Raw genomic sequence first — 13,811 nt, 5'->3', positions numbered from 1 at the left:
TGAAGTTAGATGGTGGCGACGTTGGGGGGGGCAGATTAGGGGTTAATACTATTTATTATAGGGTTTGCAAGGCGGGAGTGCGGCGGTTTAGGGGTTAATAACTTTATTAGAGTAGCGGCGAGGTCCAGTCGGCAGATTAGGGGTTAATAAGTGTAGGTAAGGTAGCGGCGACGTTGGGGGCAGCAGATTAGGGGTACATAGGTATAGTGTAGGTTGCGGCGGTGTCCGGAGCGGCAGATTAGGGGTTAATAATATAATGCAGGTGTCAGCGATAGCGGGGGCGGCAGATTAGGGGTTAATAAGTGTAAGGTTAGGGGTGTTTAGACTCGGGGTTCATGTTAGGTGTAGACTTAGAAAGTGTTTCCCCATAGGAAACAATGGGGCTGCGTTGGGAGCTTAACCCTGCTTTTTTGCAGCCCAAACTGCCCCATTGTTTCCTATGGGGGAATCGTGCACAAGCACGTTTTGCCATCTTACCGCTACCGTAAGCAACGCTGGTATTGAGGGTTGAAGTGGCGGTACATTCGGCTCAATGCACCCTTTTTGGAGCCTAACGCAGCCCCTCAGACAACTCTAAATACCAGCGTTGAGTTAAGGGTGCGTTGGGAAAAAAAGCTGCGTTAGCTACGCGGGTCTTTACCGACAAAACTCTAAATCTAGCCGTTAGTTTGTAACAATATTGTTGCTGTTGATATGCAATTATACAAAATAGTTACATGGTCGGAAGTGACGACTTCACTCTTCCGGGTCCGATTGTTCAGTGGAACGTAGGGTGCGTTCCATTCATGGAAGTTTGGCGCCGTTTGGGTAAAAGGTTTGTTTGTTAGTTTGCATAATACTATAAAAGGTTTGTTTTTTATCACAGATGTATGCTGACAAAGGGGACTTGATCCTCGAAAACGTTCCACATTAAAGTACGTTGTACTTGTGTTTATAAAAGACCTGTGAGTGCCATTCTTTTTCTTTTTCTCATAACCAAGATATATTTTGGTCCAAGATCGTGACCCCAAAGATCCAATCTGAAGAGTTGGCAATATTGAATGATCCAATAACTAGGGAAGAGATTAGTAAAGATATTGACAAACTTAAACTGAATAAAGCGGCAGGCCCAGATGGGTTTCCAGCAGAATTTTATAACTGTTTAATGGAAGATCTACTTCCAGTATTAGAGACTCTGTTTAATAATTATTATGCGGTAGATAATGTGATTTCATCATATTTCTCAGTAGGATATATTTCTCTTATTCTCAAAAAAGGTAAAAACCCGGAGGATCCAGCGTCATATAGACTGATTTCGGTGTTGAATACGGATTATAAGATATTAGTTGCCATTTTATCTGCTAGAGTTTCTAGTTGTTTACAGAATCTTATACATCCTGACCAGATGGGGTTTATGACTTCTAGGAATCCGATAAAGAATTTACGCAAACTCACCACCTTTCTAGATTATACCTGGAACAAGGAGCAAGGGCAAAAAACTAGTTGGGCTCAGGATATAGCTGTACTTACGTTAGATGCTGTTAAAGCATTTGATTCCATTGTTTGGGAACATCTATTCATGTCGCTTGAAAAGTTTGGGTTTAATGGGAAATTTGTTCAGTTTGTCCATAAAATCTATTCAGAACCTATATCTTATTTGCTGGTAAATGGGACCTGTTCCCCCAAGATAACGTTGCAGCGTGGCACTAGACAAGGCTGCCCGCTATCACCTTTATTGTTCAATGTAGCCTTAGAACCTTTAGCGATACGATTAAGAGATACTCTAACAGGGATCCCTCTTGGTTCTCAACGTTTAAAAATTCTGTTATATGCGGATGATATTCTAATATTTTTAGAGAATATTCATCGATCCATCCCTACTTTAGTCCAACTCCTTGAAGAGTTTAGCTCATTTTCAGGGTATAAGGTCAACTTAGAAAAAAGTGAACTGATGTGTGTTGGTAAATGTTCTCCTTTTTCTCTTAAAATTCCATTTAAAGTGGTTAATACTATTAAATTATCTAGGTTTAGACCTGCATAAGAATCCTAAGCACTGGTATTCAGACAATTATTTGCCGTTATTTCAAAAAATTAATTTGGGTTTACAATTATGGGCTTCCTTTCCGCTGTCTATAACTGCGAGGGTGAATCTGATTAAAGCTATCATCTTTCCCCGTCTCCTTTATCTGCTACAAAATCTACCTTTATTTTTATCCAACAGTGATCTGAGAAAGCTCAATGGATATTTTTCGAAATTTATTTGGCAGAATAAAAAACCCGCATGGCTCTGGCTAGGTTAATGCAGAAAACCTGTTTAGGGGGATTATCACTTCCAGATATTAGGCTTAATTTTTTTTTTTTTTTATGTTTTCTTTTTATTTTCAATTCAAATCAACAGGTATACATATGTAAGATCAACAGTTTACAATCATGGCTGGATAAATAAATCTTTAAAAGATTAATGTTAGGCTGAGTATAGCATAGCAATTGTCATGAGTGTAGTCCTTGTTGTAAGATTATACCATAGTCCAATGTCCTTTAATTAATCCATCGTGTGCTGTGGCTTTAGAGCTCTTGTGATTAGGAAGAGTTAGAGTTCAGCAGGTGTAGAGGAGCTCCTGTTGTTTCAAAGATAGGACTAATGGTATCTTTGCCCAATTAGGATGTTGGTATACAATGCCCATGACATAGTATATCATATGAGTGAGTCAATGAGAGTAAACTTATCTCAACAAAAATTAATACATAACATAAATTAAGGAGAGAAAGGGAAAAAGAGTAGAATAGGGGAAAAGAGGGGAAATAGAAAGATAGTAGGGAGCTAACATGGTATCCGTGTACACAGACATTGGTCTCAATTCTCTGCTTCATCTAATGTTGTTTACTTGCCAACTCAACTAGCCTGTAGTTAGTAATTCTATGCATTGAACCATATATGGATCATTACTTGTTGTATATGATAAGGGAAGAGATGTCTTGGTAGGGGCGGGGGGGGGGGCTTCTTATAGAATTTAGAGGGGTGACCGTTTGTTGATATGAATCTATGTAGCAGCGAGTGTGAAGGATTCCCATAAGAAGAGCATATCTTGATATAAGGTGATTTGGCCTATTTTGAGGTAGTGTATTCTTTCCAGGAGGAGGTTTCTTTGAACCAGTGTTATCCATTCTTGGACAGAGGGGATTAATGCAGATTTCCATTTTCTAGGGATTAGCTGATTTGCAGCATTGAGCATTAAGTGATAAAGGTGTTTTCTGATTTTGCAAGTGATGGCGGGGGGTTGACATAGTAAGACTAAGTCTGGGGTGGGAGATATGTTTGTGCTTAATATTTTATTAATATGTTTAAAAATTTGTGACCAGAATGGTTTTATAAGATCGCAGTCCCACCAAATGTGGGTAATATGTCCCTCTTGTGTGCAACCTCTCCAGCATAGCATTGACGAGTTTTTGTATATAGATTTTAATCTTGCTGGAGTTAAGTACCATCTCATAATTATCTTGATATTGGTCTCTTTAGCTTGGGCTGAGTGTGCTAAGTGCGTTAGGGTTTCGAATCTGCGTGCCCAGAGTTTGGGGGCAGTATTCGTCTTGAGTTCTAGGTCCCATCGTTTTGTGTAAGAAGGGAGATGTGGGAAAGTCATTTGCAGGATCAGTTTGTGTAGTTTGGAGATTGTTCTGGGTGTATTTTCTATTGATTGGCATATTTGTTCAAAGGGAGTGAGAGGTCGTATTAGGTCTTTTATATCCTTGTGTGTGGTTATGTAATGTCTTGCTTGGTTAAGACGAAACCAAGAGGACAGAAATGGATGATTTAAAGATTCCAGTTGGTTTTTGGTCTTGATTTTGTGATTATTATCTGTCAAGAGGTACATAGGGAGTGATCTAGTAGGTCTTGAAATCTGGGGGAGCGTTTGGTGAAGGCCTGGAGGGAATTCTGGGTTATTTAGAAGTGTGGTGAGAGGAGAATATCGAGAAGAAATTTTGTTCAGTGGTTTGTTGATTTGTCTCCAGTCTGACCACGTTTCATTTGTTATGGATGAGGAGGATATACTGTGTTTATTGAAGAAACCAGGGTTCCAACATATCTCATCTAAGTTATGTGACAAGGAAAGGGCGTTTTCTAATTGTACCCATTGTTTGGGGTTTGGGCCACTGATTTTGCACCAATCCGAGATTCTTTGCAACGAAATGGCGAGTTTATAGGATCGAAGATGAGGGACCCCCAAACCCCCTTCCCTAGGAAGTTTATGAAGCGTATTTTTATTAATTCTAGGAGGTCTGCGTCTCCAAATATAATCATTTATAATTTTTTGCAAGATGTCTAGGTCTTTCTGGGTGCCTGGGATGGGGATTGTCTGAAGGATATATAAGACTTTTGGCAGTAGAGTCATTTTTGTTGTGTGGATTCTGCCTAGCCATGAAATGTTTTTGGGTAGCCAAGTTGAGATAAGGTTTTTAAATTCTGAAATTAAGGTACCATAGTTATGTATGCAGAGGTCTGCTATATTGGGGGTAATGCATATGCCTAAGTATTTTAAGAATTTTGTTTGTAATTTAAGGGGGCAAGATAGTTTCAGTTCATCTAGAGATTGGTTGGTAAGATTAATAGGGAGATATTCAGATTTTGTCACATTGATTAGGAAATTGGATACAGTCCCATAGTGGTCTAACTCTGAAATAGTTGTTCTAAGGGAGGGGAGTGGGTTAGTGAGAGTCAGGAGAATGTCATCTGCGAATATGGCTAGCTTGTGAGTTTGGTCACTGACCTCTATTCCATGTATCTGATTGTTATGTCGTATTTTAATAGCGAGCGGCTCTAAGGCTAAGATAAATAAGAGTGGGGATAAGGGGCATCCCTGTCTGGAACCATTTCTGATTTCGAAGGGGTCAGAAAGCGTACCGTTTATTCTGATTTGTGCTGTGGGGTTGGTATATAAGGCTAGTATTTTTTGAATAAAAGAGTCTGGGAAGTTGTATCGTCTTAGGGTTTCTTGTAGAAAGGTCCAGTCTAGTCTGTCAAATGCCTTTTCGGCGTCAGTCGATAGGAAAACAGTCGGGGATTGGGTTGTCGAGATGTGTTCTAAGAGATTGAGAACTTTAACTGTGTTATCTTTAGCCTCTCTGTGGGGCACAAATCCTACTTGGTCTTGGTGGATTATGGACGGTAAGATTTTATTAAGACGGGTGGCTAAAATCTTGGCGTAGAGTTTTAGATCTATATTAAGTAAGGAGATGGGTCTATAATTGGCTGGGGAGTCAGTAGTTTTACCTGGTTTGGCAATAACAGAGATATTTGCCTGGAGCATGCTGTCAGAGAAGGGACATGAAGTATTTATATGATTAAATAGGTTTGCTAAGTGCGGGATTAGTAAATTTGCAAATATTTTATAATAGAGACCTGTATAGCTGTCTGGGCCAGGGGCTTTATTTTGTTTTAACTGTCGAATCGCGTCTTTTACTTCTGAGGTAGATATAGGTTTTTCCAGTAATTCGCTTTGCTCAGGGGTCAATTGTGTGATCGGAATATTTTTAAGGTATTGAGAGCAAAGTTGGCGGTGTTTTTGGGTGTCTCTGTTGGGATATAAATTATAAAGTTTATGGTAAAATACTTTGAATTCGTTCGCTATAGTGTGTGTGTCTTCTATGATTTTACCTTGGGCTGATTTTATAGAGTGTACATAGGTTTTCTGTTGTTGTTTTTTTAGAGCTCTTGCAAGGTATTTCCCTGGCTTGTTGCCCTCTCTATAAAATTTTTGTTGAAGAAATAGCAATTGCCTTTGTGCCTTGATATGAAGGATGGAGTTCAGTTTGTCTCTCTTTACCCTGAGTTCTTCCAGAACAACATTATCCAGGGGGTTGATTTTGTGGGCGTAATCTAGGTCAGATATTTCAGAGGTTAAGCTTTCTATTTCTAGTCTACCTTGCTTTTTGATTTGTGCTTTTGCTTTAATGAATTCTCCCCTAATAGTACATTTGTGGGCTTCCCAAAGGGTTGCCACATTCACATCTGGAGTGTTGTTGTGTGCAAAATAATCTTTTATATGACTTGCAAAGAGCTTTGTTTGAATTGGGTCTAACAGTATGGAGTCGTCTGATTTCCATTGGAAGGCCCTAAGTGGAGCAGAGGGCCAATTAATATGGCACGAAACTAGGGAGTGATCAGACCAGGAAGTATGTTTTATCTGTGAATGTTTGGAATGAGATAGGAGTATGTGATCCACTAATATGTAGTCTAATCTAGAATAATTGCGTTTGGGGTGAGAGAAAAAGGTGTAGTCACGTTTTTGGGGGTTGAAGTATCTCCACACATCATGAATACCTAAGGACTTAAATTTCCGCCAAATCTTGGTTAGATTTGGGGTTTTGGTTCTGGATTCTGGGTTTGAACAATCAACCGTGGGGTCTAGGGGGAAGTTGAGATCTCCAGCTACAATAAGGGAGCCTTTTAGTTTTTTTACAATTAAATCTGTAATCGAGTTTATAAACTGGTCTTGTCTGGAGTTAGGAGCATAGGCATTAACTAAGGTTACCGGCTTACCAAATAGTAAGCCTTTTAGGCAGACATATCTACCTTCCTTATCAGAAATGCACCGTATCTTAGTGAAAGGTAAGGATTTGTGGAGCAGAATACTGACCCCATTGATTTTCTTATTAGGGTTTGTGCTGTGGAAGTGCTGTGGATATTGTGGGGAGAAATATTTGGGAATATTTTTAGATTTAAAGTGCGTCTCTTGGAGCATCAATATATGCCCACCTTTTTTCTGAAGGTCATTAATGGCCATTCTCCTTTTTTTGGGGGCAGTTTAGACCTTTAACATTTTGTGTAAAAATAATTAGTTCATGTGGTAAGTGTCTATTCATTTTGGTTATGTGAGAAAGTTAATTTTTATTTTGAAGGATGGCATCATATCTAATAAGTTAGTTGTCATGTGTGCACACGGTAAGAGACAGAAGAGGGGAAAGATAGAGAGAGCAGAAAAAGGCAGAGAAAAGGGTATAAAGAGATAGAGAGGTAAGAAACAAAATACAATTTTAACCTTAAGTACATTAAACATTCCTAAATTCAAGGAGATAAACTCCCAACTGTATGAGAACTATTAAACATTGCTAATAACTAACAGTCAGCAAACTGTAAATATCAAGCATTTCAGTGCAATAAAAGGAACTAAGAAAAAACATTTTGCAGCGATAAACCAAAAATAAAGAGATATGGGCCCCAATCTGAACTGGGGTAGAGAGAGCGGTAACAAAAGGTGAGGTATACCACTATATGTTAAAGTCAGCTTATATCACCTCTAGGAGACATCTGGGGTGGAGCGGGCTTCTGTGTTCTTTTTTGGCGGACTGGAATCCATTCCTTCCGCTGCGGTAGTGGCGGTGGACCTGAGGTATTGTGGTCTTTGATATGGGCAGGAAGGCCCTCATCTAACTGTGGAGGTGGAATGTCTAATTCTTTGCAGATAGGTAAGATGTCATCTGTAGTGGAGCATGACAGGCGTCTGCCCTTCCATAGTATTATCAAGTGAAAGGGGAAACCCCATCGATATGGGATGTTTCTCTTTCTTAGGAGCGTTGTTAGTGGTTTGAGATCTCTGCGTTTGGAGAGTGTCCTTTGAGATAGGTCAGCGAAAACCTGTATCTCCACATTATCATGCCTGAGGGGTTGTTGTTCTCTTGCAAGTTTCATTAATTCTTCTTTTATTTGGTAATTGGTGATTCGGGCTATGACGTCCCTTAGCGGTTGGCCTATTTGTGGTTTAGGGCGCAGAGCTCTGTGAGCCCTGTCAATATCAATTTTTGTCTGAGTTTCTTCTTTTTTCAGGGCGCTGAAAAAGTTTTGAAGGTATTGCTCTAGATCAGGTGTTGCAACAGCTTCAGGAATACCTCTCATTCTAATGTTATGACGCCTGCTGCGGTTTTCCGCATCGTCCAGTTTGTCTTCTAGCTCTGAAATGTTTGCACCCTGACGTTGAATAGTGTTTTGGAGCTCTGAAATAGCTTCTGCCTGGGCATCTTGTGTGTTTTCAAGTGATTCAACCCTGTGTCCTATTTCTGAGATATCTTTCTTGAGGTCAGAAATCTCATCTTTAATGCATTGCTTAACTTGCGTGATTAGTGATGAAAAGTCCTTTTTTGAGGGGATTGAGTGGAATAGAGCTGTAGGTATAGTAATGCTTTCTGCAGGTTGATCACTTTCAGATTCTGATGAACTTTGGCCTGAGACGAGATCAGGGGGGTCAGCTTCTTCTGAAGCATTGGCTTTAGCTTCCAGGGTCTTAAAGAATGTATTTACAGTGTGAGATGTGGTTTTCAGCTGTTTGTTGTTTTTATTTGGTTTACTGCCTTTCTTTGGCGACATTTTAGCGTTGTTAGAAAGGTTTGTAACACCAGTTAGGAGCTACAAAGAAATGAGAGGTGTCTCTAGGATCTGTATTGACAGTTATGCCCCTTTTAGCAGGAGTAAATAGGTTGCAGCGTGGTCTTTCAATTGAGGTATAGGAGGGCGCCCCCAGGTCCTTTAACTATTTAACTCTTGATGAGGAAAAGCTTATGTTGGCAATAAGCTATGTGTAGTGTTGCCCTTCTGCGATTATTTCAAAGTTCTGTACTATATAGGCATGTAGGGGTTAATGCTTGATCCTTTTATGTTACCTTATGTGCAAACGCTGCAAGATGATCATACAGTTGTTAGTGCAGTTATATCCTCATTATTAAACAACCGGACATAGGTCTAGCTGATAGATGTGATTAACTCTGTTGCCCCAATCGTTAGTGCTGGGCATCTCTTTTTGTTATGCGAGGTGCGCGTAAAACTTTATGTTAGGCTGCGGCCTATCGCGGGACTCACCTCCGCATCAGAAAGTCGTGACTTGTTGCCCAATGCTTTGTTGCCGCTCCAGTTTACCGTGATCTAATTACCTCAGCGGTTATGGGCTAACTGTGAGAGCCGATGTAATAATGTCCAGCTTAGAAGCATTGGCGGGCATGTGAAGGCCGCAATCATGCGTTCAATCTGAGGAGGTGCTCCGGTGTTTAAAATTTGCAAAGTAGACGGTCCCGGAGTGATTAGCCTCAGAGTGGATGTGTTTGCCACTGAATGTGACTGTTAGTTTGAGTAAGGCATGAGCCTAAACCGTCCTCATACAGATAGGGCTGAGGAGCTCTAAGAGAAAGCAGCCATCTCCTAGGCTGGCTAGCTCCGCCCTCCAGATATTAGGCTTTATAATATAGTCACCCTGATAAAATTCGCTATTGATTGGTTGGCTGAAACTAATATAGTTTCCTCTATTGAGGAAGAGACATTTTTAATATACCCTTTTGCTTTAACAGCAATACTGCATTGTAACCCCCGACAGTTGCCTTCTAATGTTCTCTCCCTTATAACATTTAAGAACATAGTGCTAGCTTGGTATAAATTCTGTAGAATCCTAGGGATTGACTTTGCATATTCAGATTTTCTCCCTATTCGGGGCAGCCCGCAATTTTCCCCAGGTACTAATAAAAAAGTTTTTAAATCTTGGGCTGAGAAAGGGTTAAGTTTAGTGAAGCAGCTATTGGGTGTTGACTACCAGATGTTTTCAGTGGAAACTCTTTTCTCCCTATATGATCTACCTAGGTCAAATTTGTTTGCTTTTTTCCAGATACGACATTTTATTTCTGCACAGAAATGGCAGTTTCCCCTATCTGTTGCGTGGTCCGATATTAGAGTCTTGATACAAAAATTTTCTTCTGGCGACACGTCAATTTCTTTGATCTATGATATCATGCTGACGAAGCAAAGCCAGGGTTATCTGGATAAGATTTGTAATTTCTGGGTCCCACTAATGCCCGATATAGATCATGAAAGATTAAACAAAGTTTTACTACCTTAGGTAAGTGTAAAGTTTCTATGAGTTGGAAAGAATCACACATGAAGCTTATTAATAATTTTTATTTATAACCATTTAAGATTGCCAGATTTTATCCAACTAGGTCTGCCAGTTGCCCTCGATATACCAATCCCAAGGCGGATTTATTCCAAATGTTCTGGTTCTGTCCAAAAATTAACCAACTTTGGTTGAAAACTATATACTGGGTTAATTATCATTTTAAATTGTCTGTCCCTCTAACATTAACAGATATTGTTTTGTTAGTTGTGACCCCAAATAGTAGAGATAGTCAGTGGATACGTATCTTAAATACCATCATTTTAGCGGTTAGACATCTCATATTAAAGCATTGGAAAGCTAATAGAGTGCCTGCGTTTTCACTGGTTATCAAAGCAATACAAGAACAAATCGTTTTTGAATCCTAGCATTTGCAGGAGGCTTCAGAAAAGAGAATTAAAAATGTTCTATTAGGATGGTGCCCCATTATCAAGACGTATTCTCTCCCCTTACAAAAACAGATTCTATTTCCTTTTCTCTCCTCCAGTTTTGCAAAATTGGTGATACTAGATTTATTCCCTGCTACTTGGATAACAAATACTAGTGAGGTATAATGCTAAATTATTCCCGAGGTGTTTTTTTTTTTTTTTTCCCCTTTGTTTTGTTGTTTTTCCCTCTCTTCTTTTTATATGTGTGGAATACCGACAAGTAGATGTTATATTTTGTTCTGTCCCAACTTTGCATGTATGATTTTTATTTTTGGTCATGTTGGGCATTAAATTTGTGTATTAAACACTGTCGGTGAAAAATAAAGAAATATTTAAAAAAAAAAAAAAAAAAAAACACTATAAAAGGTTTTTTTTTTTTTATCACAGATGTATGCTGATGAAGGGGACTTGATCCCCGAAAACGTTCCACATTAAAGTATGTTGTACTTGTGTCTATAAAAGACCTGTGAGTGCCATTCTTGTTCTATATATATATATATATATATATATATATATATATATATATATATATATATATATATATATATATAAGACAATATACCATATATACCAGCTTTACTGAATGTAATTAATGCTGAGCCCAGATGCAAAAAATAAGTAATTTCACCCGGTGCAAGGAGGTACAAAGATTATTGTATGTTAAATTAAGAAAAAAATAGGACAGCTGTACCTTTAACCAGCACTTGCTCATTAAGCAAATTTAAAGTTAGATGGCTTTGACACAAAAGACAGATTCAGAGACCCAATGCAAGAAAACATCAAAACCCTTTATTAACTTAAACTAAAAAACAAAACATGGCACCAAACAAAAAACTAAAATAATCATATAACATATATACCTTCTCAATAATCAGGACAATGGACCTGTAATGAAAAACCTGTAATAAACAGATAAAAAGTCCTGCAAAGGCAGCTGCCAAGATATATCAGTGGCGGAAAGATGTATTAGTAGCAGTTCAAAGCCAAGCAACGGTAGTTAATTGCAAAAGCAAGCCTTGATTAGTGCATTGAGATTGAAACAGTCCCCAGTGTGGAAAAGTGGAGAGTCTTTGATTCCGACAAAAATCCGGACTTAGTTAAGTTTTGTCTTGGTCAGTAGCAGTACATCAATGCAGGGCAACATATATATGTTGGTCGGTATATATAGGACGCTAGTGGCTATTAGGTAGGTATATTTGTATAATGCAGTCCATAGGGAGTCGTTATGGAGGGCTGTCAGAGAATAGAAACACAACTGCTCACATACGGTTTGTTTAGCGGGAGTGACGTCTCACTACCACCGCTACTTGTGAGTGCTGCAGGATTTACCTGTGAAGAGCTTTGCAAGACATCCGCCCTCTCAACTCCTAAGTTATCCAGCAATCCGTAACCTTACCCCAGCCATACAACGCGTCCTTCAGACAACCACGCTCACAGAGCTCCTGTGGGCGTGGTAAAAACTGCTACACGTGTTTCACCCAAACTTGCGTTCTAATTGGGCTTCCTCAGGCATGTAATGCCATGATGCATCAAGCTTGCCTTATATTGCGATCTCAGGTGAAATGGTTAACTCATTCACTGCCAAAAAAGATATTAAGTAAAAATACAACTCTCCTGACAAAACAGGACATTGTTTACACTCTTACGCCTAGATTTAGAGTTTGGCATTAGCCGTCAAAACCAGCGTTAGAGGCTCCTAACGCTGGTTTTGGGCTACCGTTGGTATTTAGCGTCAGTCAGGAAAGGGTCTAACGCTCACTTTCCAGCCGCAACTTTTCCATACCGCAGATCCCCCTACGCCATTTGCGTATCCTATCTTTTCAATGGGATCTTTCTAACGCCGGTATTTAGAGTCTTGGCTGAAGTGAGCGTTAGAAATCTATCGACAAAACTCCAGCCGCAGAGAAAAGCCAGGAGTTAAGAGCTTTCTGGGCTAACGCCGGTTCATAAAGCTCTTAACTACTGTGCTCTAAAGTACACTAACACCCATAAACTACCTATGTACCTCTAAACCAAGGTCCCCCCACATCGCTGCCACTCTATTAAATTTTTTTAACCCCTAATCTGCCGACCGCACACTGCCGCCACCTACGTTATCCCTATGTACCCCTAATCTGCTGCCCCTAACACCGCCGACCCCTATATTATATTTATTAACCCCTAATCTGCCGCCCCCAACGTCGCCTCCACCTACCTACAATTATTAACCCCTAATCTGCCGGCCGGACCTCAACGCTACTCTAATAAATGTATTAACCCCTAAAGCTAAGTCTAACCCTAACACTAACACCCCCCTAAGTTAAATATAATTTAAATCTAACGAAATAAATTAACTCTTATTAAATAAATTATTCCTATTTAAAGCTAAATACTTACCTGTAAAATAAATCCTAATATAGCTACAATATAAATTATAATTATATTGGAGCTATTTTAGGATTAATATTTATTTTACAGGCAACTTTGTATTTATTTTAACCAGGTACAATAGCTATTAAATAGTTAAGAACTATTTAATAGCTACCTAGTTAAAATAATTACAAAATTACCTGTAAAATAAATCCTAACCTAAGTTACAATTAAACCTAACACTACACTATCAATAAATTAATTAAATAAAATACCTACAATTATCTAGAATTAAACCTAACACTACACTATCAATAAATTAATTAAATACAATACCTACAAATAAATACAATTAAATAAACTAACTAAAGTACAAAAAATAAAAAAAGAACTAAGTTACAAAAAATAAAAAAATATTTACAAACATTAGAAAAATATTACAACAATTTTAAGCTAATTACACCTACTCTAAGCCCCCTAATAAAATAACAAAGCCCCCCAAAATAAAAAAATGCCCTACCCTATTCTAAAATACAAATATAAAAGCTCTTTTACCTTACCAGCCCTTAAAAGAGCCTTTTGCGGGGCATGCCCCAAAGAATTCAGCTATTTTGCCTGGAAAAAAAAACATACAATACCCCCCCCAACATTACAACCCACCACCCACATACCCCTAATCTAACCCAAACCCCCCTTAAATAAACCTAACACTAAGCCCCTGAAGATCTTCCTACCTTATCTTCACCACGCCGGGTATCACCAATCGGTCCAGGCTCCAAAGTCTTGATCCAAGCCCAAGCGGGGGCTGAAGACGTCCATCCTCCGGCTGAAGTCTTGATCCAAGCCCAAGCGGGGGCTGAAGACATCCATCCTCCGGCTGAAGTCTTGATCCAAGCGGCGGCTGAAGAAGTCCATCATCGGGCAGAAGTCCTCATCCTATCCGGGCAGAAGAGGAGATCCGGACCGGTAGACATCTTCATCCAAGCGGCATCTTCTATCTTCTTCCATCCGACGACGAGCGGCTCCATCTTCAAGACCTCCGGCGCGGATCCATCCTCTTCTTCCGACGTCCTAACACAGAATGAAGGTTCCTTTAAGGGACGTCATCCAAGATGTCGTCCCTCGAATT

Source organism: Bombina bombina, chromosome 7, assembly GCF_027579735.1.
Source record: "Bombina bombina isolate aBomBom1 chromosome 7, aBomBom1.pri, whole genome shotgun sequence".
NCBI classification, from domain to species: domain Eukaryota; kingdom Metazoa; phylum Chordata; class Amphibia; order Anura; family Bombinatoridae; genus Bombina; species Bombina bombina.
The sequence above is the reverse complement of the archived record's forward strand: the minus strand, read 5'-3'. Positions refer to the sequence as shown.